At 34.1% G+C, this 5,569-nt stretch overlaps 1 long non-coding RNA gene across 2 annotated transcripts in view; it reads left to right on the forward strand.

The window, feature by feature from the left end:
* Window positions 1–5,569, forward strand: part of LOC111085522 — a 44,757-nt gene that overhangs the window by 21,999 nt on the left and 17,189 nt on the right. Inside the window, exon 3 of one of the 2 annotated variants that reach the window (XR_002610347.1) lies at window positions 599–787. The exons of the other annotated variant lie outside the window; for it this stretch is intronic. This is a non-coding gene — a long non-coding RNA (uncharacterized LOC111085522). Of the gene's footprint in view, window positions 1–598; window positions 788–5,569 lie in introns of those variants that run through there. 2 annotated transcript variants of the gene reach the window in all.

Genomic DNA, 5,569 nt, shown 5'->3' on the forward strand with positions numbered 1-5,569 from the left:
TTAGTTTTTTTTTGGTTTGATTGTAATCAAGCAACAAAGCTACGCATTGGGCTATCTGTGCTCTGCCCACCACGGGTATCGAAACCCGGATTCTACGTTGTAAGTCCGCAGACATACCGCTGTGCCACTGGGAGGGAGCGTAATACTTTAGTTTGTTTGTAATTAAGCACAAAGTTACACAACGGACTACCTGTGCTCTGCCCACCGCGGGTATCGATACCCGGATTCTAGCATTGTAAGTCCGCAGACATACCGCTGTGCCACTGGGGGGCATAATAATTCAGTTTGTGTGTATTTAATCACAAAGCTACACAATGGGCTATCTGCGCTCTGTCCACCACGGGTATCGAAACCCGGATTCTAGCGTTGTAAGTCCGCAGACATACCGCTATGCCACTGGGAGGCATAATTTATGATTCATATATAGTACCTACACAATGATACAATGAACTGATTTGTTTGTCATTAAATTTGTCTATTATGAAACACAAATACTTTTTCTTTTATTCATCAGTATGTCCCTATTTATCGAATCGTATTGTCGAGACGCTGACATTTAATTGTAAAAAGCATATTTTACTTGTTTTCTACTCTACAGGACCACTGAGAAGTCCATCGTCAAAGACAGTTGAGTCTTTTATTGTGTCAAAACCATAAAGTATTGGAGTAATTTGTAACATTACAAAATGTTAATAAAACATTACTGACACTGTGCTGTTCTTATAGCTTTGTAAGTGCTTTATAACTTCGTCAAAAGAAACAATGTTCTTATATTTGTTTTCTTACTACTGGCATTTTTTCAACGTTCAAATTCGTAAATAAACACATTTTAATTTGGCGAGTGTGGTCCCTTGTTTAGTAATGTAAAATACAGAATACCGCGCATGTTAGCTAAGTTAACATTAATTTTACCCATACTTTTCATTTTCTACTATTAACACATAGCAATTTTTATTTTGTTTATTACATTGTAGTCATGACATCATAAGCACTTGAGTGATTGAATGATCTGAAAGTTCTCTAGAAAAACTGTAGGAGAAACAATACAGGATAGAATAAAATCAAACAGTAACTTATGTAAACCAATGGCTTATATATAGAAACAATACAGGGTAGAATAAAATCAAACAGTAACTTATGTAAACCAGTGGCTTATATATAGAAACAATACAGGGTAGAATAAAATCAAACAGTAACTTATGTAAACCAATGGCTAATATGAAAAAACAATACAGGGTAGAATAAAATCAAACAGTAACTTATGTAAACCAATGGCTTATATAACTAAAAAGCAAGGACTAATATAAATATTGTGCCCCCTTTCCTCTTTTTCTACATACAATTGAAAGCAATTTACTAAAATCTGACGCCCTTTTGTAGATAAGAAACAACCGAGCCGCTCCAAGAAATATATATATATATTTTTTAAAATCTGAAACACTCGTTTAACATGGAGAAAACATTGTTTCAAATTTTCAGTGAGTGACTACACAGGCGATTGTAAGTTTTGGGAAAATAAGGAAAGCACATTAATTTTTTTTTTTACCAATCGTAAATCCGCACAGTCATATGTTGAGTTTCATGTTTCTTGCTACTCTCTTTCATAACAGTGAACCAACTTTTAAAGCGGTATTTTCATTTTGTAAAAACAACAAAACAGAACAAGCAGTTTTTTTTATTATTCTTCACCAGAATGTTTTGAGTTTAATAATGAGTGCGGAACAAAAGGCAATGAAGGTTTTGTTATCAAAAAGAGCGAAAAAAAAAAAGAAGCAAATGAACTTCATTTACTGAACAAAACCGAAAACATAGAAACCAAAGGATTTTTCAAAATGTCTAAGCACGCCCTTCTATGAAACCCGCCTAAGATCAGAATGATGTGAGGCTGCCTCGTGGCATACGCCATGTGTCACGCGCACTGAAGGAAGAAGGGGAGGAGCATGATGGTTTATTTTTGTTGTTTAGAAAAAGCATGTTCGGCGTTGTTGTTAAGACATCACTTTCTAATTACGGGTATATTTTAACGCTCGTTAATTGGTACCGAGTGGTATGAGGTAAGCTTAATAAAGTGGATAGCCTACTTATTAAAAAGGTTCGGTCCCAACTTTCATCATACGTGAAAAGAATAAATCATGAAATATAAATAAACAACAACAAAAAAAAATCACATACAGGTAGGTCTAGCCGGAACCTTTCATGGGAGAATGATCTTGTGGGTACTGATACAGAAAATATTAGCAGTATTTTGAACAGGTTTTGAGACAAACTTAAGATAATTACATAATTACGAAGCTTAGTAACTCCTGACACGAATGAAAAATTTTCAAACTAACATGTCACCCTATCTTCACTGCGCTTATTATAAAAAGAAAAAAAAGTTTCTATTTTCCAACAGTCTTGATATATTACCACGAAGTTGATTTGTCGAGAAAGCCACAAAAGTAATTTTGTATAATTCTGAATTCGTTTTATGATCAGTTAGATTGAAAACAGGACATTCTTTTGTGTTATTGGAAATAACTGAAAACGCTAAACCATTCAATGTCTTTTAACATATCAGCTGCTGACAGTAATAAAAAGCCAACCAAATTTAGAAAATCAATGCATACATATAAAATATGTACATATATATATTTGTTTAAAACAAATATTTTCCTTTTCGTAAGCTAAATTATTGATTGGAGTAAAACCTCTAGCTTTGTATCACATAAATAGTATCTAATCAACTTTCAGCTAATTGTGCTAAAAAACAAAAACAAAACCTAAACGTCTTCTTTACTCTTTTTATCTTTCATATACCTATCTCTACTCGAATTTTACTGAAGTAGAAACAGAGGAAGTGATACCTGGATTATGTGTTATCGGAGAGTGTGTGTTTGTGACCTGAGTTACGTTTTTAACTAGAGTGAGTTTGTATGTGAAAGAGAGGGAGAGACTTATTTAATCTTATACTTTGAGGCTATGTATTGCCACAGTTTGGAGGTCATTAAGTATATGACTTCGCATTTGTAAAGAACGTTTTCTTTATAAAAAAAACCCGTCGGACTTAAAGAAGCTCCAACTTTCAGTTTATCATGTTTTCCCCATATTTCAATGCGGATGTCAAACTTGCTGAACAGGTTTTTTTGTAATGGAATAACTAATGTTTAGATTGATTTGAAATATGTTATTTCTTTCCCAGAAAACCTTCTAAAGCCAAGCGCGCATGCTATATAAAGTTGGCGAAAGACATAGGTTGCAATTTGAAACAACATTCACGTTTCGGTTCATGGAAACATTTAACAGAGGTTTAAATATGTTGTTGAAAACTTCACTGCAATACTTTGCACTGCAAGCTGATTTAATGGTAATCACACTCACTATTACTTAATGTTGGAAAACAATTTTCTGTATTTGCTCCATTATTCTAATTTTCTTTACTTGATGCAAAATATGGGCATTTTCGAAGTAGTATGTAATTCCGCCTTTTCTTCAAAGTACGACTGAAAGCACATTGACCGAATCCCACTAGTTTACGTGTAAAAATATCTAGGTAAACCCAACGGTTTTAATCGATCATCTATTTTTACAAGAAGGCTCACGAAGTACTTCAATCATGACTATATTCCATCATTCTTTACAGTCACTATCAGAGATTAAGCCTTTCAACCATTTAGATGATATTTTGAATTGACAATAAACAGAACTTTATATAATTAACAATACACTCAATGTGTCAATTTTTAGTAACGTGTACGTATAAGAGATAAGAAGACATTTCAATAGCACGTTGGTATTAAATGTATGAGCCGGGTGAAGTATGCTAATTAATCTGATCAAATAGCGCTAAGAGTTCAGCGTACATATACGTCCATATAAGTTTAAATTGTGAAGGCTTAGTAGTCCAATATATTAGTGAACATCCATTCGGTTCATGCAGAAACAGGAACCAAACATATGCGCCATTATCAGTTTATTCATGCAGGATGAGGAGTTAAAATCGTATGGTAATACCAGATCAAGTCGTATAAACCTGGTAGTCTGTTATATATGTAAATGCCAGTCTAATTCAGCAAGGAGATATACGAGCTCAATACAAAATTACTATCAGTCTGATTCATGCAAGACACAAAGTGGACTATAGTTATAACATCGTTATGCTTGGAGACACATGTCATGCAAGACACAAAGTGGACTATAGTTATAATATCGTTATGCTTGGAGACACAAGTCATGCAAGACACAAAGTGAACTATAGTTACAACATCGTTATGCTTGGAGACACATGTCATGCAAGACACAAAGTTGACTATAGTTATAATATCGTTATGCTTGGAGATACAAGTCATGCAAGACACAAAGTGAACTATAGTTATAACATCGTTATGCTTGGAGACACATGTCATGCAAGACACAAAGTGGACTATAGTTATAATATCGTTATGCTTGGAGACACAAGTCATGCAAGACACAAAGTGAACTATAGTTATAACATCGTTATGCTTAGAGACACAAGTCATGGAAGACATAAAGTGGACTATAGTTATAACATCGTTATGCTTGGAGACACAAACCATGCAAGACACAAAGTGGACTTTAGTTATAATATCGTTATGCCTAGAGACACAAGTTCTGTATTTCAACACCCGACATTAGAATATTTCACGATTGAGGAACAGCTAAGATATCAGAATTCACAAATTTTTTATTTGCTTCACGCAGAGACACTATAGTTAAATGTATTGGCAATAGTTTAATAGACGCATATTACAAGCATATTAACTGGATAACTATAAGACTAGTCAAAGACCACACAGACTAAAAACTGAGTTAGAAACAAAAAAACTCTGGTTCCTCTATTAGTTCACGATATTTCGTCTTCTGGTTCTATCAGTTCTTTGGTAACACATCGGCCAGATAATGAGGCTATTCGCGTGTGTAATAACAGAATCAGCTTAGGATGTCTCTAAGGTTTTGTAGTTTGGAGTTTTAGTTGTTTGTAACTCTGGTATGGACCGACCAAGTCCAGAGTGAACAGTTTTCTTTGCTGCTAGTGAAAGTCACACATATATCCATTGTATACTTATAATAGTTTGATTTTTAGGCTGTCTCTTTCTATAAATGTTTTTGCAAGTATATTTTGAAGATAATGCATGTATTCATGGTACTTACGATGTGTGTGGGTATAAGGTGCACATAGCAGATGGTCTTAACGCCCTTCTTATAATAGTTTGATTTTTAGGCTGTATCTTTCTATAAATGTTTTTGCAAGTATATTTTGAAGATAATGCATGTATTCATGGCACTTACGGTGTGTGTGGGTATAAGGTGCACATAGCAGATGGTCTTAACGCCCTTCTTATAATAGTTTGATTTTTAGGCCATATCTTTCTATAAATGTTTTTGCAAGTATATTTTGAAGATAATGCATGTATTCATGGCACTTACGGTGTGTGTGGGTATAAGGTGCACATAGCAGATGGTTTTAACGTCCTTCTTATAATAGTTTGCTATTTTAACTAAATCTTATTTTTAGATGGCGTTCTTCTCCTAACTAACTCTTCTGATTGTAGAAGGTGATAAGAAGTTT

The sequence above is a fragment of the Limulus polyphemus genome, unplaced genomic scaffold (assembly GCF_000517525.1).
Source record: "Limulus polyphemus unplaced genomic scaffold, Limulus_polyphemus-2.1.2 Scaffold442, whole genome shotgun sequence".
NCBI lineage: Eukaryota > Metazoa > Arthropoda > Merostomata > Xiphosura > Limulidae > Limulus > Limulus polyphemus.